The sequence below is a fragment of the Neophocaena asiaeorientalis genome, unplaced genomic scaffold (assembly GCF_003031525.2).
Source record: "Neophocaena asiaeorientalis asiaeorientalis breed wild unplaced genomic scaffold, Neophocaena_asiaeorientalis_V1.1 scaffold388, whole genome shotgun sequence".
Classification (NCBI taxonomy): domain Eukaryota; kingdom Metazoa; phylum Chordata; class Mammalia; order Artiodactyla; family Phocoenidae; genus Neophocaena; species Neophocaena asiaeorientalis.
Window position 1 is genome coordinate 756,026 of NW_020172738.1, and position 24,285 is coordinate 780,310.

Here is a 24,285-nt window from a genome sequence, read left to right on the forward strand (position 1 = left end):
GAGGAGCCTGCGGCCACAGACCTGAGGGTGGGGAAGTTGGTTCCGAAGACCAAAGATTCAAGGGTGAGGGAGGCGGTCCAGTGGGGACTCCTCTCAATACGTTTGTTGGTGAAAGAAGTAATAGTTTGAAGAGAGGGTGAGAAGGGCCTCTGTACTGTTTTCTGATTGCTGTTTCAAGTTTCCAAAAGATCTGACTATGTTTTCAGAGGCAAAGGAGCTAATGGGAAAGAACCTGGGGGTCAGTACCAGACCAACCAACCGCCCGGCAGGAAGTGGCTACTCAGGGAAGAGGCTATGTATCCTCGCAGCTGTGAGCTCCCAGCAGGGGAGGCTGGCCCAAGAGGTTTGGGTGGAGAGGAGGAGGCTTGTCTGGGCCTCCCTCTGCTGAAGAAGGACCCCAGGGGAGACCATGTGTGATGCCCTGTCCCTAAAACTGTCTTCTCAAGTCCACTGGGCACAGGAGAGAAGAGAAGGGCCCATACCCGTCAGGTCAAGAGAGGCCCCTTGAATACAGCCTAGGGACAGGGCAGCCTCCGTGGGCCGACCCACAGTTGGGGCAGGCACAGTCCAGACTGAGGTCAGCGCTGGGCTGGCCAAGCCAAGCGGGCTACGCTGCGCTCCCACAGAACTCCCAGAGACGACGGATGAGGCTGGCACCGGCAGCGGGGTCTCGGCCCAGCGTGGTGCCCTACACGCTCAACCCTGCCTGGCCAGAGTGGCTGAGCCTCCAAGGATGTTCCATCTCCAGATCCATTTTACCAGGCTAACCAGACGAGAAACTCACTCAGCCTTTCCATACCCAGAACACTCAGAACGTGGCTTGGGAAGTGACTGGGGAGCCGGGCAGCCAGGGCAGAGTGGCACGGCTGCTGCCCAAACCTGAAAATGCATCCATTTTCAAAGATCAAAACCAACTGAGAGGCTTAGAACAGCCTCTTCTGCCCTCAGCCACCAGGGCACTCCTCACAACTCTGCGGGAACCTCCTGCAAATGGAATTAGGCCGCTTACAGAGACTGTTCAATTAGCTCTCGGTGAAAACTGCTAACTTGGAAATTTGATAAGAATTGCTCCCAGCCAGTTTCAAATTCATTTCTTCTCAAGACTAAGCTTTCCCCACTTGGGCACATCCTCACTGTGGGCCAGGAGCCCTTGGGCTTTGCATTGGTTGTGAAGGCAGCCGCTAGGCCTCTCACAAGGGCTGTGCGCCTGGGCGTGGCCCCTTCTCTGCAGCTGAGCAGCCAGCGGGAGCGGAGGCACTGGCCACCCTCAAGGGGCCCTCCGCTGCTCTCCCCACAGCCCCTAATTGAGTGTAGTGTGGTGGAAAATGCAAGAGCCCAGGAGCCGGTGAGATGGGAAGTCAGCGGCCGGATGAGCGCTAAAGTGGAAGCTGCTGGGGATGGGAAGGGAGCACAGCGCAGCTCTCTCCCAGGCCAGGGTGGAGCTGGTAGCCCGGAGCCCGGAAAGCGGCGGCCTGGAGGGAGGGAGCCGCAGGCAGTCTCCCGGGTGGGTGAGTAGGTTGGGGGATCACCAAAGGAAATGTAGCAGACTGACGGAAGGGCGCCCATCCACAGCCGGCGGGCACCCCGCTGCAGGCCCGAGTGGAGGGCGCTCCGGCCGCCGCTCGGGCCTCGCGCTGACCCCTCTCCTCCTGGGCTCACTGCAACCTGCTGAGCGTTTTGGACATTCCCATGAAACCACAGGGAAATGAATGGGGCCGAGCTCACAGGCGTGGAAAACCCCAGAGGAGAAGGCCTCTGGAGCCAGACATAACAGGACCTGCGGGTGAAGCCGGAGCCAGGTTTCCTCTTCTGGGAGGCTGAATCCACTCCAGGGCCTTTCTATAGGTTCAGCGGGCAGGGCCCAGCTGCAGCGAGGAGGCACGTTTCAGCCGCTTGTTTTTCTACCTCAAAGGACGTCTCCAGAGGCTCCAGTTCAGAGCGGCCCTCGGGCCCTGCCAAAGGGAGGCCCAGTAGCTGCGGTAGGGAGGGGGGAGGGGACTGCCGGGAGCCGGGTTGACAGGCAGAAAGCCCTTTGTCAGCGTCAAGAAGCTAGAGAAGCCTCGCTCCCTTCCCAAGGTTCAGGGCTCTGTTCTCCGAGGCACCGGGCAGACCTGCGCTCGTGGCAGAAAACTCCCCCTAAGCAGAACCAGGTCACAGTTTGTGCCGTGTGGCCTTGAAGAGCTGGGTAATTAGGGCTTGCTAGCTCCACCACAGTGTTGACACACATGCCTTTCTCCACCTCTAGCTGCTGTCCAACTGGAATTGGAACCGCTGACCAGAGGAGGTACGGCCAAGACGCGCAGAAGCCCCGCCACCTCTGGGAGCCGCTGTGGTGCCCCCAGTGGCTTATCTGCCCTAGGTGGACTCCCTGGCTGGCGTCCCTTTCAGGCCCCAGCCCCAAAGCGGGGGCCGGTTCGCCAGCCCTGGATAATGGACAGAGACTGGGCAAGTGCGGTGGGGGCCGGCACGGTGGGTCACTGACGTTGGGAGAGATCAATTGTGATTTAGAAACTAGGCTTTAGGTACGAGAATATTCGAGAGATAAGGGTGTTGTGGAATGCACAGGTTCTCTCTCTCTCTCTCTCTCCATCCCTCTCTCTCTCTCTCTCTCTCTCTCTCACACACACACACACACACACACACACACACACACACTACAAAAGGCAGCTAGGTGAGAGAGGAGAGACGCGTGTCCTTGGGAACTCAAGCTCCTTTGCTTTTGCACCTTAGAGCATGTTTCGCTCACCTCCAAGACAGTCTTGGCCTCACTGCCGCTGGGGAGCAGCTCTCCTTGGGCAGGGCCGCCACCCCAGCTGTATGACCACTAAAGGCTGCAGGGAAATAGGAACCACTGCTGGTCTCAGGCTGGGCACGTGATGTCATCAAATCCTCACAAAACCTTGCACGGCAAGGGGCGTGTCAGGCCTAATCTGTCACAGGGAAACCGAGTGTCTGAAAGGCCAAGGATGGTGACCATGTAGATTACAGAGCCAGTGTGTGGCAGGGCCGTGGTCTAGGGACTGGGCTTTCTGACTCTGAAGTCTGTCCTCTACCCCTAACTTGTGATGAGAGGGGCTGCCAGGCCTACCTGGTGCAAGTGGAGGAAAGGGTAATGTGTCCAGGAGAAAAGGGGTTTCTGGAACGGGTAGAATGGGAATCCGAGTTCTTTAGGCCAGTAGTGGCCCCTCTGCCGTAAAGAGGGAATCTGCGTTTCCACGTTCTCCCCCCACCATGCCCCGGCACAGCAACTCCGCCTCCAGCAAGCCCTGCAGGATTCTGCATTTCTGTGGGAGGCCCAGAGTTCCACTGGGGGTGGGGGTGGGGGGGGGCTGTCCAGGGCACACGTGCGATCGGGGCCTGCAGCACTAGGGGGGCCCCGGGGAGGCTGCAGCAATGAGCAGGAGGGGTGGGGCCCCAGCCCCGACACACTGACCTCCTGCGGGCACCTGCGCCGACGCCACCGGGAAGAGATGGGCCAGTGGAAGGTGCAGGCAGGACGCACACTGGCAGGGGGACCTGGCTGTGACACCACCTTAGGAAACTGCCTGGGCAGACTGGGCAAGTGTTTCCGGTCGCTACAAAGGCCCCCGTGGGGCTCCTCGTAACCCTGACATGCCCTTTTTGGCTTTGTGAAAAAGGTCCAAGAGTGGGCTACAGTTCTAGCCACACACGTGGGTGAGATCGGCTTCCTTGAAGACAACATGTCTTGTAAAATCTTTTGGGAAACGTCAGTCCTTCCTTCTCCCCCTGGACCCAAGGCAGACCTGCCGGTCATGGATGAAGACGAGTCTTCAGTGCTCGAGGCCCTGGGGCTGGGCTGCGGGTCCCAGCGAGGGTTTTCCGGCTCTCCATGCTCCGCAGCCCTCTGCTCTGTTCGGCCCAGACAGAGACCAAGAACTGCACTGTCAAATACTTTCTTGATTACGCCCCCCGGCTCCCAGATGACACAAATCCTACTCTCTCACGCTGCAGCCGTGTTCTGGCTTCTGCTCACCTGGGTCTCCACTCACCTGCACCTGTGACGCCTTTACTGGCCCAGGCCGCCCTCCAGCCCCACCCCATTCCCACCTGTCCCCCACCAACCTGGCTCTGGCTGGCTCAGCCAGCTCCATTTACCTTGATTCCCAGGGCCTGGAACAGTATCTGGCATTCAGTAGGCACTCCTAAGTATGTTTTTTATCTGCAATGTTTTGCTTGGTTCATGCAAGACCAATTCCTAACATTCCTATGGTGCTTTACGTTGTCTGCACGTATGGCAGCCATGCGACCCTCATTACAACTGCGGGAGAGGGAGAGAGAGAGGATCCTGCCGCCTCCATTGCAGAGGAGGAAACGGGCCTGGGGGTGCAGCCCCTGTCCGCCTCGCTGTGGAGTGGGGAGCTGGCCCGAGTCTGGCCCGGGCGAGCAGATGCCTTTGGGGGTCTCTGTGCGGGCCCAATGCCAGGTGCTTGGCCACTGTTGGCCCTTCTGAGTCTCACAACAAGTCTTAGACCCCTCATTGTTCATACGAGCAAAGGGAGGCTCCGAGAGGTCATGTGACTCCGCTAAGCTTACAGAGAGAGGACACCAGGGGCCCCATCCACTGCTCTTCCTCAGGTGAACCTGTGCCACCTGCCTTAAGCTTTCTAAGGATTGGACAGCAGGGTCTCCTTAGCAGCACCCAAACAAGGGCTCTGCTGACAGCGGGGGGTCAACACAGGGCCTGCCCTGAGGCCACGCTGGCACCTGGGGGACGGGCACCCGTGGTGGTCTGCTGTGTCACTACCGCCCTTCCTCCCTGTCAAGGGCACCTCCCGCCCTCAGCAAGGGTTGCAGCAGCAGAGGAGCCGAGGTCACTCATCTCGACCTAGCTTGCCACCTGCCCAGCAACCTCAGAGGGACAGCGCCTTTCCCCAAGGCTCCCTGCCCCCACGTCTGAGGCTGGTCGTACTGGGCCTGCAAACACGCAAGCCCACCTCCGGGCCTGGCCGGGCAGGGACATCCTGTGACCCTGGAGGTCTTATTTTTAGCCCTCGGTTTACCTCTGCCTGTCTCCGGCTCGGCGGACAAGAGGACAGGAATAGGACTTACCCCTACACCGCCAGCTCCCCATGTGAACACTTCCTCCCATCTGCCTTTGGGGCTCTGGCCTCCTTCTGTGTCTCGGTGTTGCCCCTGGGATGAGCACAGGGGCTGAGCACATTTGCTTTTACTGCTCTAGTTCTCCTGTCGCCGGCTAAAGGCTTGAAGGTTCTGCCTCTTTCATCTGTGGACCTCTTTCTGGCGAACGCTACTCAGTGGGTCAGAAGGGCGGGGAGAGTCGTCCTCGGGGCTATGGCCATCTCGACCCTTAGACATCTTGGTCTGGAAGCCTGCCCTAGGAGCTGCCGAGACACCTCAGCAAGCCTCACACAAGACTTTCTAGTCTGCCCCAAGAGGGTGTTTTCTCACTGAACTCTGAGCTGGGTAAAGAATTCTGGTCCTTTTTGTTTCCCCTGGTGAGTTCCATACTGTTAGAACTGCCCAGCCCCTGACAGTGTAAAGGGCCCTCAGAGGGGCTGGGCTAAGGGTGGGTTGGCTTCTTGCATCAAAGGCTGCAGCTCCCTTGGCCCCTGCACGTCTCACTGACCTGCTGCTGGCCTCAGCCCAGCTCCCCCCGCAGCCATGAGGAAACTGGCGTCTCTCCTTGGGCTTCCTCCTGGGTGACGTGCACCCACACTTCCTAGGACCCCCCGGGGCTTCCAGGCGCTCCCCCCACCTGCCACCCCTAGCCTGCCTCCACTGAGTCACAGCTGAGTTTTCAAGGCTCAGTTCAGGCATCACCCTTCTTGGCCCATGGTCCTCTGGGCTGATTCTAGCCCCAGAACTCATTGTTGGATTGCGACCGTCTCTTTTGAGGCCAGTTTTCCTGTCTGGGGACCAGGCCTTGTCCACCTCTGTGTCCCAGGGCCAGGGGCACGTGTAGGTGCTGTTCAACCTGGGTTAGACAGGCCAAGAGCTGCAATGTCAAATGCCTGTTTGGGGAATGAACGAGGCACTGCAGAGACATGATTTGCTTGGTGCTCCACAGAAAAGAGGGAAGGAGGACAGTTCTGGGGGGTGGAAGCAGAGACCCCCAGGAGAAGGGCCTAGGAGTGGGGTTCCTGCAGCTTCCCTTCAGCTGTTCCCCGCTGGAAGGCAGGCATGTGAACTCAAGAGACAGAACCTAAGTCAGCTTCCGCCAGCCTGATGGGACCTGCTGATTTGCTCTAACGAAATTCTTCCCTACCTGTAGACAGTCATCACTTAGATCCAACACAGGGTGACAGTATGGCTGGGGCTCATGTGTTGGTCACCTGATAAATGAATACTCTTGTCCAGAGCAGCCCACCTCATTCTAAATATGAAAAGTAGCAGATTTAAAAAAAAAAAATCTTCTCCTGGGCTGTTTCCACTGAACTAACGCTTGTCTTATCACCCACTGGGATGCGGTATGTTGAGTCTGGCAGAGCTCTTCGTTAGTTATGTGACTCTTAAAATATTGACCAACGTTTTATGAACCAGGTTCAGAGTGGTTTAAATGGATTTGTTCCCATCCAGAGCCTCTGGGCTTCCCCAGCATCGTCATGTCCCTGCCTAGACACACACACAGCCAACCTCCAGGGCGCACCGGCTCTCCCTCGGGTGAGAGGGCGAGCACACTGGGAGGGGTGGCAGGGGCGAGCACACTGGGAGGGGTGGCAGGGGCGAGCAAGGAGACTGCTGGTTTTCATCCCCACCTCTACCCCTGCATCTCTGGACTGATGGAAGCTCTCAGATACAGGCTGTGTAAAGACTTCAGCCCTTTCCAGGTGCCACCCTCAACTCCACCTTAGATCCAAGGCCAGAACAACCTGGATTAGGCTGGGTTGATGGTAAGTCAGACGGCAAGGCCAGTGGATGTCAAAGCCTGAATGGAGCCCACAGTTCTACTTTCCTGAGCTGCCGCTCTGCAGGCCAAGTCCATCTTTTAGGGCAGCCTGGGATGCACAGGGAACCCTGCTTTTCCAGGACCTAGAGATGCTCTAAAACAGTTCTCTAGGCGCCTGGGAAGCTGACCAGATTTCTGCGTCAGCAATGGCCTCTGGGAGCTTCGTCATAGGTGGCTCAGGCCAGGCCTGGGCAGCCATCATGACTGGGAGGACCAGCCCGTTCCACCCAGGCTTCCCTCAGGGTGAGAACTGCTCTTCCTGGCAGAGGCCTCAGCCCAGCTGTCCCCACCTGGGAGGAGGCCCTGCCCAGTGCCCTGCAGGGCCCTGTGTGGTCACCTGGCTGTGGCCGTCCTCCCATAGCCACTGTGGAGAGAGAGACCGTGCTCCCTGGCTAGAGGTGTCTATGCCAGTCCATTTCCCAAAAAATCTTTGTGAAGTTCAAGCCCAGTTCCTCACAGGGCACATTTGGGTGTTGCAGAATTACTGCCATCTGGTCATTCTGCAACAACACAAAGACTTGGCTGCTGGTTTCACCTTACAGGCAGAGCACAGCTCAGGGCGGTGTCCGCTGCCAACTGCATGCAGAGACTGGGCGCACACCTCCACCATGGCCTTCGTCACCGCCTGTGGATGTTACCTTACACACCTGTCTTCCTCTGTGGGCTGTGTGCTTCGGGGGGGGGAGGATCTTTCTCATTGCCCAGTAGCTGGCACTAGCAGGTGTCCAACAGTTTGCTAGTAAAGCAGAGGAAAGGTGTCTAGATCTGGGCTAGGAAACAACGGGCAAATGCATTCCCTGCCCACGAGGCACGTGGGCAGACGTCCTCAGGGCCCTTCCTTCCACACTGAGGAATTTCCGAGGGGTCGCTTTCTAAGTTTGGCAGTGGGAAATGATCCATCTGGCAAGTAACGCAACTCTGAATATATAAGGGCTTCCTGAAGATTCCTGTGGTTCCCCGGCATGAGCTCAGCTTTATCAGGGCTCGGACCAGCGCTGGCCTCAGGCCTCTATGGAGACCCGGTCTGGCCTGGATGGGAAGGGCGCGCAGGAGGGCAGGCTTCTCCCTGTGGATGGGCAGCAGCAACCTCTTGTGCTCTTGCTTGTTGAAGTCAAGAGGGAAGGCGGGGGGGCGGGGTCCACCATACAGGGCCTGTGTTACCTGGACGGCTAACCTCCCTAACCTTCACTTTCCACCCCTCAGGGGGAGGATTAAATGAGACACATTACGTAAAGCTCTCATCTCAGGGCCCGGCATGTTGTTAAGCATTCCATAAGCATTAGTAATTATTATTATAAAAACCTAAAGGTGACAAGAGTCTGGTGTCATTAGAATACTGAAGGATGCTAGAACACAGAGCGAATGCAGCCAACGCCCTGGAGATGTTCACTCAGCACTTGCTGGGCATCTGCAGCGTTCCAGGTATTGTGCTCGGGGCTGGGACACAGATACTGTCCCAGCCCTTGGGCCTAGGGAGTCAGGAGATAAACACATACTCACTCCCCTACCGCCCCATGAGAATCTTCTTAGTCACACACCGGCTCTTTGCTTCGGCATTTATTTACTGAGTTCCCACAGCAATGTTCTCAGCACTTTGGGCGACGGATCCCTCAGAGGATCTGAGGAAAGTGGTTTTCCATGCATTCCTTCACACACTCTACCCACAAAACCTCCCCCATTCTATTGCAAGGAGTTCATGGGTCATGAAGCCTAGTGGAGCCTGCCTCACAGGACACACAGCAAAGTACTGGCGTTTCTGAGGAGGCAAACGGTCGCATAGGCCACGTAAGAGTTAGGTCTGATGAGCCTGACAGTTGGGGAACACACCAGGAGAAAGCCGAGAGGCGTGAAGGCTTCCTTCAGCTTCGAGAGCAGAACACTGAAGATCTGACTGTTTCCTGGAATATTTACGACACAGAAGATGGCGACCAGCTAACTGGTCTTTCGTCTGCACTGAAGACTAATTAATGAGAGGAAACAGACTGAGATGAAACCAGAGGGCTGTTAGCACTAAGGAAGAATTTCCCAACATGACAGACGCACTAAACAATTCAGTTCAAGTTGATTTAGGAAGTACACCGCCATCTCACTTATCTAAAACTCAACCACATGTTCAATCTTGAGCACCCGATACGTGGGGCAGAACCAGCAAACAACCAACAGACCAGGCCTTGGGGGCCAGCACAGGTGCCGGAGCCGGGAGTCGAGTGTGACTCTCAGGGAAGTCCCGCCTTCGCTCCCCACTCAGACCCTTTCCTCTTCTCGATGGACAGTTCTGACTACTAGACTCGGCTTCCTGGCTGATGCCATACCTCCATGGCGCCTCACGCACACAGCCAGGCTGGGAGGGCGCTCCTGGTGTCTCCTGGACAGCAGGAGAGAAGTGACAACGGGCCCTGACTGTAAAGGTGGACACAGAGACAGTTGAGGCAGGGCCTCAGTAAAGTCGAGTGAAAGCACACGGCAGTATTGGGAGTATTTAGAGCAGCGGCAAAGCCGCAGAGCGCAGTAGAGCCTAAGGAAAATGCTTCTGTATCACCATATAAACATTGTGAATAACCCTAAAGTATTAAAAAGGGCTACATGATGTCCAGTGGACACCATTAAAGCAAAAAATACGCCCATAAATTAAAACAAGAGCCGTTCCTTCTGTGACGTTCCAGAGCGCTCACACACGAAGGTGTTTAGAGAAGATCACAGCTGGCCCACCACTGAGGGAGACACCATCGCGAGGACGCCCGAGAGAGGAACGCTGCCCGGAGAGCGCAGTGCTGCTGGCTTGGTGGGCCCTGCTCCGAGCGCTCCCCACAGCCCTTCAGTTCCAGGGTGATGGGAGCGAGGTCCTCAGCGACCCCAGGAAACGAGCCACGTTCTCTGCAACACTGGCCCACTCCTGGGCCTGGAAGGCAGACACCGTGTCTCACCCATCCTCAACCTTGGAGCCTGGCCCAGCAGCCCCTGGCACGTCCTTGGGTCGTGGGGTCATGTGGGGCTGGCCGGGGGCAGCTTGCAGTCAGTGGCGTGCTGTGTGTTCCGCATCTCAGCTAGGCTTTGCTGGGGTGGGTTTTCAGAGCAGCTGCGTAAGTTGGCCACTTGCTCTTTGCTTGACTCAACGGGCGTGAGCTGGGCACCTGCTCTGGTCACTCTGTGAGGTCTCTGCCCACCTGAGTGCCCACCTTTGGAGAAGTGTGCTCAGAAGGGAGAGTAATCGTGTTCAATTCCTCTTCGATAAATAAAGTGATTTCTACCCACTCATGGCCTTTGTCGTCAAGCACAGCAACCCCCTCAGGCTCTGGAGGCTTCCTGCCCAAGCACCAAGAAAAAGCCACAATGCCCCAGAGAGCTGGGGAGTGGCAGTGAAGACAGATCAGAAACACTTCCCCACAGAGAGCACAGCCAAAAGCGAGAGAGCCAAGCACGTTCTGGCTACCCGCCAGGCAGCTGCAGGAGGCGCCAGCCATGGGCACCTTTCTTCAGGCTTAGAGCCAACACGCAATCCTGTGGCCCATTTCCTGCATGGGCGAACCTCCCTCAGAGTATCTCAGGCCTCTGTGGCCTGGGCCTGGGCTCTGACTTCCAGCCACCCAACAGAGGGTGCTTACGGCAGAGGCATTTGCTACTTTAAGTAACTGAACATGCCCTCGAGGCTGGTGCAGCCCACCGGCAGGCCTGAATACCACCAGCTTCTAGCACTCCTCAAGGTCTTGGAAAGGGACAGCCCTCCTTGGGTTTAAAAACTAAACAGCTGAGCCATCAACTTAGAAAGGTTAGCCTTAGGGGCCAAAGAGCAGTCTTTCCACGGGGATGGGAATCTGTGGATGGACAAATACCCAGAGTGGCAGAAAAGACATAGATCGTGCCAGGGAATTCTGACAAAGGTATATATATGGCAGAGAGAGAGGTACAGAGAAAACAAAAATGCTAATTTTCCCCATCCTCTCTCACTGGTCAAATCATGTCACCATATGCTCAAAGAGCATTTGGAAAAAAACAACTGAAGGATTCCAAGTCACACTGGATTGCTGCAGCCCTAGGAGGTTCCTAGAATGGACACAGTTGCAGTCCATCGCAAAAAGATGAGTAAAGGGAACGGCAAAGGAAATTTAACAAGAAGGAAAAAACGCTGTTTGCTTAATGTAGCCCTGTGTTAAATCAACCAAGGGAACTCTCTTTTATAAGGTCTTTGAGAGTTGCAAAGTATTTAGTTTCGAGAGTTCCTGGTGGCCTAGAATTGTCTGTCTTGGGTCATCCTTGGGTAGTTATTTGGGCGGCAGGAAGGGACACTCTCACATCATGGCTCGGGCCGCGGAAGCCCCTGCCAGCCCTGGGCCTGTTTGGGTCTCTACCCTCCTTGCACTCTTCCTTCCTCTCTCCAAACCTCAGCAGAGAAAGATTCTGTGTGTCTGCATAGGGTTCATAATCCTCAAATTGGGACAGCTTGAGGGTTTAAAAACACACAGTCCCACCCAACAACCCAAGCAGCCTGACCAGAAGGAAAGCCCTCAATCCTCACCGCCCACCTCCTTGGCATCAGAGAAAAGCCCAAATGGCAGTAGAGGCCAGGAAAGGCCTAGCCTGGTGGGTGGCTCGGCCAGGTGGCTGCGGAGAGCTGCAGGGGCGGCTGCACGGGCAGGCAGGGAGGGCTCCTTTCGGCATGACACTTGGCTGCCCCAGTTTGCTTCCATGACAACGGAAGCCAGAGAAAGACGGATGTGCAGATGACACTGCTATAAGGAGGTATGGGGGAGGGAAAAGGAAAAGATGTTCAGCGTACCTGTGAAGTAGCTTAGCAACTCTCCTCTTGGAAACCTATGACAAATGTGGTATTTTCTTGTGACCTTGGGGGTTACACATTCAATATTCTACCAGGGAATCGGGGAGTAGTAAGAACAGCCTGGGCTTTGGGTCCGACACCACCTGTTACAACCCCTGCTCAGCTGTATCAGCCACGCTGTCCGTCTGTAAAACGGACAAGGCCAAGTCTTCCTCACAAGGTTAAAATAAGGAGTCACAGTCTCGTGATATGCCATCTGCCTACCTCCTAACATACAGAAACCACCACTGCCACATTTCAAACTTAGAAGTACCTTCGAATTGAAAGATCAACTTGGGGAGAAGCAAAATCAAATGTATACAAAAGGGAATTTTAGTGTTAAGTTTTCATAATTTACAAGTGAGTTTGTGGTAAAAACCCTTTCCTCTGAGATCAAGAACAAGACATGGACGCCTGCTATCATCACTTCCATTAAATACTGTATAGCGCTACGAGGCAAGAAAAAGACACAAATGGTGTTGATACTGGAAAGGAACAAGCAACACTGGGTACAGAGAAAATCGGAAAAAATCTACAGATGAATTATCTGAATTTAATAAATTTAGCAAGGTCACTGGATACAGGGTCAATAAAAATAAACTGTCTTTCCATACATCAGCAACAAAGAGACAAGGAAATTTATAAATACGATTTTAAATAGTATCACAAATATTAAATACCTAGCAGTAAATCTAATTGGAGATAATCAAGAAGACCACTGCATAAAAATTTATGAAACGTTACTGAGAAAAATTAAAGAAGACCTAAATAAAGAGTGGGATACACCATGTTTGTGGAGTAGAAGACAATCATAAAAGGGTTAATTTTTTCCCAACTTGATCTCAGTGTAAATCCCAGCAAGTCTGTGTGCATGTGTGTGGCAACTGACAATCTGATTCTAAAATTTCCATGGAAATGGAAAGGGCCAAGAATAGGCTAGGTGCCCTTTACTGAGGAGCAGCAAGGTGGAAAAGTCTAACTCTACTGAATACCAAGACTTATAATAAAGGCACAATGATTGAGACCGTGTGGCACCGGCACAAGAAGAGACACGCAGATCAGCGAGACGGGACAGAGCGCAGATACAGATCCGTGCGGATACAGACCCTTCATTTTGACCAAGGTGGCCCTGTGGAGCAGTAGGAATGATGCTGGGTCGATTAGATGTCCACACGGGACAAACTGAAACTTGCTGTACTATATTCAAAACTCATTTCTGAGTAGATTATGGTCTAAAATAGAAAAGGTAAAACAATAGAGCTTCTAGAAGATAATGTAAGAACATGTTGATGGCTAATTGCCTGTGTCCACTGGACGGGCCACAGGGTGCCCAGATTAAACATTATTTCTGAGTGTGTCTGTGAGCACTTGCACTGGATAAAGTAGACTGCCCTCCCCAGCGTGGGAGGCCTGAACAGAGCCAAAGGGTGAGGAGGGAGTTCTTCCTCTCACTGCTTGCCCTCTCGTCTTATCTTCTCCTCCCCGCAGACTGGGAGTTACCATTGACTTTCCTGGTTCTCCAGCTTACCAGACAGCAGCTCATGGGACTTCTCAGCCTCCATAATCACATGAGCCAATCCCTCATAATAAATCTCCTTATATATATATATATATATATATATACACAAATAGAAAAATAAATAAATAAATAAATAAATAATATATATATACCTCCTACTGGTTCTGTTTCTTGGAGAACTCTAATACCAAACATGTCTTCATGATGTTTATATAGTTTTCTTAAATGGGATATAAGAAGAATTAACCATAAAGAAAAAACCCGATACACTGAACTACATTGAAATGAAGAATTTCTGTTCATTTAAACACCACCAAAGAGAGTAAAAAGGCAAGCTACTGAGTAGACATGTATACCAACACGTATAACCAACAAAGGACTCACACCCAGAACAGAGTGAACTATAAGTCAACAAGAAAAATGGAAAACCTAGAAGAATGACGGGCACACAATTTGAAAAGGCATTCTGCCGAACGGCCAATAAATATATGAAATCTCGTATGTTGCTGGCAGGAGTGTTGAACTGGTACAACCACTTAGGGGAAATCATTTGGCAGTATCCACTGAAGTGGGTATTTTCTCTGAGTTAGTAGTTTCACTCCTAGGTATACACTCAAAAGAGATATGTGCATGTGTGCACAAAAGACACGTATAAGCAGAATTATCTATAACAACCTCAAATGTTGACTGAATTAATGCAGACTGGATAAATTACGATGTATTCATACAAAGGAAGACTTACAGCAATCAAAATGAATGAATTAGGACTATATGCAGCAACAACGATGAATTCTCAAAAACATAACGCTGAAAGAAGAGAGTCAGACACAAAAGAGAAGCCACTGAATGATTCCGTTTATATGAAGTTCAAAGCCAGGCAAAACTAATCTGTAGTGTCAGAAGCAATGATGGTGGATTCCTTTCTGGAGGAGAGAGGGGTATGCTGGAAGCTCCTGGGGTGCTGAAATGTTCTATTTCTTGATGTGGGTGATAGTTACATGGGTGTGTTTGTTTGCTAATACTCTTTGAACTGGATGCACATGACTTGTGCACTTTTCTCTATGCATGTCATAGTTCAAAAATAAGTTTCACAAAGTGAGTTTATGTAAGAATCTATTTTCCAGCGTGTGGACTATGGAAGAAAATAGTGGAGTGGATATTAAGTCACACTACGTGCTGAGACACGGACCAGTGTGCATGATGTGTCTGCATCTGGCCTCTGTCCAGTATAATCTCCCCATTGCCTCTGGCTTCCACATTTCCTCACTCTGATCAGTTCTGCCCTTAGAATGCCGGCAGGAGCCGAGGGGCTAGCAATTTCTATCAGGGGCTGAGCACCCTGCCCCAGCAGCATAGGAAACCTCTGATGAGACAATTCAGTGCTTTACAGCATGGCTTCAGGCTCCACCGCACCCCACCCCCCCATTCTCCCAAGACGTAGGGAAAGGGTGCTGACTCAACACAGCTGAGTAAGAGCTTCCCTGCCCTGGCCACCTGTGGGCTGCATTACATGTGTGGGAGACTGGGTGACTGTAACCCAATGGTAATGCAAGCTACACAGAAGGCAGTCTCGCTGACCCAGGCCTTGCTGCCCTCCCTGCCCAGGACCCACAGGCAAGTTCAGCATCACTCCGTGGCTGTTCCAGGCCCCACCCCTGCCGTGTATCACATGGCTGAGGCCGTACCCCAGGGAGAAGCCTGCTGGCTCTACCTCTGGTTTACAGCTTGAGCTGTAGCACCACTAGGGGAACTGGCCTCCCTTTCTATAAGTGGGAGTGTTCATACTCACCCCGTTCCCTTCCTATAGGGAAAACTCAGGTCAAATGAAACACTGCATTTTGGCACCCAGGATACCATTATTGTTGCTGCACGGAGTGAGGTGGTGGGAGGGAACAGGAGCCTCCCACCATCTCTCTGCACGGTGTGGAAGTGGAGAAGCGCATCCCTCACTGATCACCGTCTTGATTCCAGCAGCTTAAGCAGGAGTCATGCCTGCATCACACCAAAGCCCGACACTGAAGGCTGCGGTGGAAAACAGTGAGCTCCCACCTGCAGCGCAAGCGGCCGACTCCAAGACGCCCACTGCAGCCGCCGGCTTGCTCCCACGAGGTCACTTCTGGCACCTTCCTCTGGCTGAGTTGCCTCCGATTTCCCCAAAAGCCCTCCTCCTCCCCCTTGATTTCCAGCTCTCCTTTCTCCTAGCCAAGGGCTTCACCAGGAACAAGGAAGGCATTCTTCATTCTAACCTGGCAGTGTCAGCGGGAGGTCTGGAGGCTCTCAGGTAACACCACTCCTTAGCCTGAGGAACTGGCATCAGGTCCGAGGTGCAGGCACACAGTGTCATTTCCAAAGTACTGGGAACACTGGGAAGTGTTAGTGTTGGTCTGAAGTTGTCAGGGCTGCTGGGAAATATTCCATCTGCTTATTTAGGTGAAGGAAGAGGACGCGAACCAAGCAGAGGAGGAAACGAATTAGATGCAGGGCTTTATCAAGGAGCCCTGCTCTTTCTCCTGCCCGAGTGCGGTGGCCACGAAAAGGCACCTCTCAGCTCTCCTGCCACGGGAGCACAAACGGCCTGGTGGCCCAGCCACAGCCCCTGACCCACCACTGCACTGACACCAAGGCCACACTTCCCGAGGGCTGCTCCCAGCCGGTGACTCAGTACTCGAAGGACCTGCAGGATGTGAGGCTTCTCCAGCAGGTGACTCTGGTTCCAGGACTTCCCATCAGTCTGGCTGAACCTTCTTAAAACTGGGCTGCAGCCCAAGACTCTTCCTACCCAGTCCTCCTCCTATGCCCTCCTCCACAGGGGCTGAGCTTGTGTCAAGATCTGAAGACTCTCTTCCTGCCTGCCTTCTCCTCTTCTCTCCCCTTCTAATCCTGTCCTGGCATCTGCTTCTCAGCAGACCTGATGCGTTAACACAGTGGTACTGGAGTGGGTCTGAGAGAGAGGCAAAGAGATGGAGTTTGGGGCCTGGCTCGCTTACTACCCAGTGGGCAGAGATGACACTCTTCTGAGTCGAACGTGGGGCATGGAGAATCCCTGGCACAAAGCAGTGGCCCAGCTGCTCAAAGACTCACCAGTGGTGACCCGGGAAAAAGCCTTTGCTCGACCGTGTTGATTCAAGCATTTGAGAGCCCGGGTGGTGCAGCGTCTACCAGGACCATGAAGTGAGGCACACGGTGCCCAGCAGGGAGACGGTGACAGGCTGAGGGCCCTCAACCAGCAGCTGCAGGCTAAGCCGGAGAGCCAGAGGGCCTCTTACAGAGGCAGCTTACAGAAAGGTGGCCACACTCCCTGCGGACGGCTAGTGACACCCTGTGCTGTAAGACACGCAGGGGGCCCACCCTGCATCCCCCACCTCATTTCTGGGGCTTCAAGGCCCGTAACTAGGTTTAAATGTCAGGGAAATGGGGCTGGGGATGTGCTGGGCTTGCTAAGGCAGAAAGAGATTATATACCAAGAGTGGGAAGGATGAGCTAGCGGGATTTGAGGGCCTTCATCAAAGGGGCCAGGAGATGACATGAGCAAGAATTCACTGTTTGGGGCGAATTTTCTTGGGATGTGGGATTCAGCACCCTTTCAGAGACCCTAGGGGACGGGGCAAACTCGCTGCTGCAGTGGTCCTTAGAGGCCTGCAGGCAGTGACAGCTAAGGCTGAGCAAAGTGGAAGGGCGTGAGCTGCCCTGGCAGGCAGCTGGGGAAGGGAGAAACAGGCTGGGTCCAGAAGACCTAGCGGAGGCCTATGGACTGTGGGGGGGCCCACCGGACACCCCCTTCTCCAGGATCATCAGAAGTGTGCTGGTGAGAGGAACACCAGCATTGCTAAGGAGATTGGTAGGAGATTTGCGGGCCACCAAGGACAGCAGAAGAGGCAGTCACAGAGCTGGGCTCATTAACGCCTATGGGGGTGATAGAACCCAAGGTAGCTCAGGCCAGGGGTAACACAACAAGGGTCCCTCTGAACTACAAGTGATGCTACTGCCAGGATTCTTCCCGCTGTGCATCCAGGGGTCAGCAGATGAGAGGAGGAGTCGCATCATGGTGGGGAGGGACTCTCCTGTGCTCCCTTGCCCGACTGTGAACAGACACATGGACATATGTGTCAACCCTGTCCTGAGAAGGTATGACAACCAAGGGCTCAGAACCTCCCAGTGAAGTTTTGAGTCACACCACCAGCTAAGCTGCCAAGACCTGCTGAGGTGCTGGCTGAAGGTGAGAAGAATTCTGAATGGGCAGCAGAGGTGGTAGTCTGTCCCATTAGCATGTCCTTTCTAAGCTCTTCCTCGGGAACAGAGGCCACGGGAGCCACAGAGAAGTTGCTCCCCACACGAGCGGAGAAATGGATCTGTGCAGGGCAAGGGGTGGGCTGTGGCTGCCCACAAGAAGCCCCGTCCGGGAAAACGGCCCTGGCCCTCTGGATCCCTGTGCCCAGGGGTGACTGGGCACGGCAGGGGTCCTGAGGCAGGCCCGCCCCTGTGGGACCTGAGAACAGCACCGTGGGCTGACACTCTGCCTGCCCAGCCCCCTTTCCCCATCCCTCTCCTTCACAGGGGCAGGCCAGAATGGGCTTTGGAATCTGCTAGAACTAGAGGAAAATTCAGGCTCTGCTCTTGACCATGGTGTGACCTAGGGCAGGCTAACCTCTCTGACTCTCAGCCTGGTTTTGTTTTTATTTTATTTAATCTGTAAAACTGTGAAAATAATATAACCTCCTTGACTTTTTTGAAATCTGTAAAACTATAAAAATAAGATCTGTCTTGAATGGTTTTGAAACTAGAAATAACTTGGGTAAGCCCCTAGCCCAGTGCTGGTGAGTTGTGGGCATTCAGGAGGTGGTAGCTCCTATCACTATTATGCTACATGGATCAGAAACTCTACAGGTCGTCAACAAAGTGCAGCCTTGCAATTGTACTCAGCTTCTGCAAGTCTGCTTGGCATATTTAATGCTCTTTATAATTATTACTATGCCCTCCTATCAGGCAAAAAATGGTAGGTAGTGATGTAAATAACTGCAATTACTACTATATTTACAGAATTAAATCAAATGTTTGCAGTCTCTTTCTTCTATGTGTTAGTTCTTCAGAATGCATAAACCATCCAAGGAAACCGTTTTCCCTCATGATAATCCCACAAAAAATGAAAAGACAGAGGCTGGAAAGACAAAGGCTGCGTAGCCAGGTTCCCTCTCTAAAAGGATTCAATTAGGTCTCCCAACCCCTGGGCTAGGCACTAGGGGTACTGAAATAATACACAAAACAAGGCCTTGACCTTAAAAGGACTCAGCGTAGAGGAAGGAGGAGCCAAGTAAACCAGTGCCTGAAGTGCACTGTGATGAGTGCTGAAGCAGAAGCAGAAGCGGACAGGTGTGGCAGAGGACTGCGGAGAAGGCACTCGTGCCTCAGCCTTTCGTGATGGTTGTCAGGGGTTGGAATGGCTTCCCAGAAGAAGTAATACTTGGCTGAGAGTGGAAGGAGAAGTAGAGATTACCCAGATGGGTGTGAGCGGGCGGTGGGAAACAGCGGTGTTCTAGAAACGGGGCATGGCACGGTCACACAGAGACACCTTGCATGCGGCAGACTCAAGATGGTCTGGCAGGATGGAATGTGGGGTACGCTGGAGCAGGTAAGCGTCTAATCACAGAGCTGTCTTCTGGTGATGGGTGCCCAGTCCCTTCCTCTAGCCTATGAGCCCCTGAGGGCCACGCGAGTGTTTATTCAGCTCTGCAGCCTCAGTGACTAGTTCTGTACTGGTACCCAGCAGAAACTCTCTGTATGCCTGTTGAACGAATGAGTAATCAGACTCACATCTTCAAAAGTTTCTTTAGACTTCTGGTTCTGACAAGATGGTAAACTGAACTGATGTGGACCTTTTTCCCAACACAAACACAAAGAAAAGATGGATAAGATATACCAAAAGAATAATCTAGGACTGAGCATTAAAGAAAGAAGGGAAAATTCCCAGCTACTTGAAATGAAGAGGAAACTAAGTCAAAGCCATAATCATTACCATAGCAAAGGAGGGCCGGGGGTATGAGACCTTGATACAGTTATAGGAGTTAAGGTTTTCGTGCCCACAGGAGGGAGAAGACCTGGCCGGGAACTGGAACTGAAAGCCCTGCAGAAAGCCAGGATCCAGGAAGGGCTGCTGGTCTTTGAACAGGGACCAGGAAGACCTTTCTCACAGCCCAGAGGAATGTCTGTATATGGCGCGGAGGGGAGGCGCTCCTTTGTGGGACGGGATCCCAAGCCTGTACCGCATGTGTGTGTCGAGGCTGAATGCACACTACCCGGGTTCTGGGAATCCTAAGCCAAGAGGCTAACACCAAACTGGCAGAAGACCTACAGAACTCCCAGGATCATGGCAGAACAATGGCAAAGGCAGTGAAAGAATGCATCCACAACCGGGGGCATAGGGGACTCTCACAGTGAACACAATCCCTGCTTAAGACAATCTCCTGATGAAAAAGAACAAACCGTGTGAAAAAATGAACCACCGTAAAGGCAAGTCAATAGAGACTACATATGGGAGAACTGGTACCCTTAGAACTAGAAATAAGCGAACAGTCAGAAAGAGGCTATAAAATGAGTGTAATCAAAATAACTGGAAGAGATGAAAGGAATAGAAATCATAGTGAAAAACTAGGACAGGAAAAAAAGAACAGTTAAAAAAAAAATAATGGGCTGATTTTAAAAAGCTCCCAACGGAACTTCTAAAAATTAAAACTAAACACCCAAATCAGGAAGGGGTATCCAAGAGCAGATTATAAACAGCTATAAGGAGACCAGTAAACCGACAGACATTTTTGAGGATGTGCCCCACGGTGCAGTACTGGCAGAAAAGGAGGAGGAAAAAGAGAAAGAATAAGATGGTAGGTTTCTAACAGGAGCTCCAAAAGAACAGATTAGGGAGAATAAGACAGAAAATAGATAATTTCAAAACGGGAAGAACTACACTGAGTCCTAAGCTGTACAGATGAATCTACTCTTAGACGTAACGTAGTAAAATGGCAGAACATCGAAGACAAAAGTAACGTCGCAAAAGCAACCAGAATGAAAAGGCACGTAAAGCTCCCTCAGGCTGCAGAGTGGACGCGCTGGAGGTGAAAGAGCTAAAGGCAGGGAGGGCATTTTGCACAGGCTCGGCCGTCCTGGTGGTGAAGAGGAGGACGGTGGGGAGTACTGTGGACAAAGCTGTTTGTCTGTGCAGGGTGCCACCATCCAGAGTTGCTCCCAAGTCAGAAGCAGTCACTGGCCTCAGTACTGTTCCCACGGCTCTCAACTCTTACCGCTGAAGCGCACCCTGGAGGGTGCTGCAGTGCCGCCTTCTATTTACACAAACTCCTTGAGGTCACAGACCAGGCCCCATTTATCTCTGTCTCCCTAGTGCCTCGCACAATACATTGTATGGAGTAGGGGCTTAATAAATGTTGAACTGAATTCTCATGAATCACTTGTTCACACTTTTAGGCCTGTTCTTTGCTCTCTGAAGAGACCTCCAAGCCCTAACTGGAAAAACATGACTTTCAACCAGTTCTGGATTCACTGGATTTAACATGCATATTAAAGGCAGGTGAAGTTTCTGCAGCAGGGAAAAAGAAGGTGGTCCCCAGGTCTGTGGGTTGCAGCTGGCAGTACCTGTCAGGGTGGTGGGGAGGCCGGAGCCTCACACCTCTTAGATGCAGATTCGAACAGTGTTTGGGAGGCTGGCAGAATAATTCAAGGAGAAGAGCTTTACTAATCAAACCTGAGGCACAACAGGTGCCTCAGCTTCTTTCCCCTAATGACCTCAGAGCTTTAAGAATGCTTACCTGAGAGCCGTGCCCTCCAGAGCCTAAGTCCCACCAGAGATGGACAAGTCCCAGGGCCTGTCCTCCCTGGAGCACAGAGGCTAAACGAGCTTCTTGACGGAGAAGAACGGGATGACATAGAGTCACGGATCGGGGCTACTAGGATATTCCAGGAAAGGAAGCTGACACGAGAGTCCAGGAAGTATAAAAGTGGAGTGCCTACTTTCAGGACTACTCCATTTAATAGGAAAAGGCCACTGGGGAGAACTACCGAGCGCCACAGTACTTACTCAGAAAAACTTCTTTGCTGATGGACTGATTTGGCAGGGATAAATACGAAAATGATTACAAATTAACTGCAGGGAATACCCAGATAAAAGCGGTAGTTTCAGTTATTACATGTACCCAACTAATATTCAGCTAATTTCTTTTATATGTAGAACCTCATCTCTCTGCTGCCGTTGCCTTCATGTAACTTGGCTGAGACAACATGGGCCCCTTAGGGCCTGGGCTGGAATCTCCTCATTTCCTAAACACCAATGTTGAGATTCAGGTAGTCGAGGGAACTGTCCCTAAAAGTAAACAGAGGAACACAGGGCAGAGCCTGGGAGAGAGGAGAAAGTCGCAGGCAAGCTCATGGGGTTCTCCATGCTTGACTTCACAGTTCACGGTGGGGAGGGGAGGCTGCCTTCGGACAGAGCGCTCACAGCTGAGGGCTGTCAGAGGACCGTGCACCAGCCTCTTCCCTACTCAAAACTCTGCCAGCTGCAGCCACGGTGCAGGGATGCAGCCCTGCTGGCACTGGGAAAACAGAAGCGAAGTCATGAGGATTTTTCTGAGACGATTTTTCAGGAGAGGCAGTCAACATTTACTGTGGGCATTCTACGTGCTAGGCCGGCGGCAATGTCTTCCCGTTCAATCCCCATGACAATCATGCCAGAAGAGTTATCATTAGTCCCAATGTTCTTAACAGAAGAAGAAACCTGCAGCTCGGGGAGGTTAGAAAACTTGTCCACGGGTTGAGAATAAACTCCAAGACTGCCTCTAGCAAGAGAGAACGGTAGGGAGGGACCACTGAGGCATCTGATAGGCATACTTTCCGAGATCATGGCTCCTACCCAGTTTCCTACACAAAGGCTTTCTTTTACAGGTCTTTGGTCCAAAGCTTATCAATACTTACAACTCCTACATTATCTCCTGCATTGCTTATTCTGATAATATGCTAGGAGTTGGGAATTAGGCCAAGAAACAGAGTTAGGTTATTTTCTCCGATAGGTTTTAAAGACAATGTAAGTTGTTGTCACCGGACCTCTGAACTGCTCAGACATGAACTTAAAGCTGGTGCCCTTCTCCCACTGAACAAAAACTCTGCCAACCTTATTTCCAAAGAGCAGAGAGTCAGGCCAGAACTGGAGTATGTAAACACCCCTGAGCCTGACACCACTGTGTTTCTGCGGCCACAATCTGTCATGTGACGGGCTGCCATCCACGGCCACCCAGCTAGCATCAGGGAGCTCAGGGCAGCGCTGACAAGGAAGGCTTATCGCTTCCAATTCTCTCACTCCCTAACAATGCTCGCCCCTGCCACCGAGGGACTCGCTCACCTGTCCCCGTCAGTCCTGACCCCAGAGAAGTCTAGCCCTACTTCTCTACTGAACTACGCATTATCAGAAGCTGAGATTGTATCTCTGACACAATGGCCTAGAAATCCTGTAACTGTCTCCCAGAAACAGTGCCATCCAAGAGGAGGGATGATGGTGTTAAAGGATGCTTGGTCAACTTTTTCTGGATGATTAACTTGGTGGGAATTGAGGGTACACGATAGCTGACGATAGCATCCTCCTAAAGATAAATTACGAAGAGGAATAATGCCTTGAAAATAATCTGAATGGAAATTTGGTCACAAAGGCACACAGTAACCCATCTTCCACCCATAACAGAGCATGAGCTCTTGAGGAAGACGCGAGTTTCTCTTCTGGAAGGTAATGTATGACTCCACTGGCCTGTGCCTATTTGATCCTTCCACTGGATAAAATTAAACAGTTGGATATTCAAACAATTAGTCCTTGAGTCCAGGTTGGGACTATTCTTGTCATCAATGAGGTTTCCAAAAGTAGCAACTTGGGACATCAATTGCCTTTCATCTATTTTCTTCCCCGAATTAATGTGATAACGCTGACGCTGCCTCACACAGCTGTGGCAAGTGACCTTGAACAAGTTACATACATCCCCTAGACCTCAGCTTCTGCAAGTACAACAACAATAAAAGAAAACTCTTCAGGTTACCATGAGAATTAAGTGGGATGACAAACGTAGTGTCCCTGGACTGTGCCTAACACACAGTAGGAGCCCAAGGGTAGCTGCCCTCACCATTCATCAGTCCTTGTCATCATCAGGGCACACGCCCTTTATCTCACTCATCACCACTTTCACTGGCCCACAGACAAAAATACACAGTCAAGGAGGCAGTCCGTGATGAAGAGAAGAGGTGTATAAAACTATGCCAGGCGCCACCTTTCTAATAAGGCCCCAACTTAAACCTCTGTAAGCACCCAGAAGTACCCCGACTCTAAAATCCCCAAGGTAAGGGGGCGGCGAGGGATAAATTGGGAGATTGGGATTGACATATACACACTACTATATATAAAACAGATAACTAATAAGGACCTGCTGTATAGCACAGGGAACTCTACTCAATACTGTGTAATGACCTATATGGGAAAAGAATCTAAAAAAGGAGTGAATATATGTATACGTGTAACTGATTCACTTTACTGTACACCTGAAAATAACACAACATTGTAAGTCAACTATACTCCAATAAAAAATATTTTAAAAATTTAAAAAACTTTTTTAAAGAAAGAAAGAAAGAAAAATTCACAAGGTGGAGTATCACAACAAACCCATAAACACAGTTTAGTCAGACTGAACGACAACAAAAGCCAAAGTCACACAGTGAACCCAGTTAGCAAGCGCGTGAGTGGAGATGAAGTGGGTAGGGGAGTATCTAGAGGAGCTGGAGCCTGGAAAGGAGGCTGTGCTTTGAAATAGACTTCTAATACATTACACCTGCTCCTACACAAGTATTCCAAGTCCTATATTGAAGGGCAAAAGAGATTTTACAGGAGAAACATTTTTGTGCCAGCTATTTTCTAGTACAGTCACAAAAAGTGTGATTCCCTCCCTGACAATCCCTTTGTCGGGGAAGCCCAGTGTAAGGAAGGCTATGGATGCT

The 24,285-nt window shown here is 51.9% G+C and overlaps 1 protein-coding gene across 4 annotated transcripts in view; it reads right to left on the reverse strand.

The window, feature by feature from the left end:
• Positions 1-24,285, reverse strand: part of DIS3L2 (DIS3 like 3'-5' exoribonuclease 2) — a 370,907-nt gene that overhangs the window by 14,390 nt on the left and 332,232 nt on the right. The gene's annotated exons all lie outside the window — the stretch shown is intronic.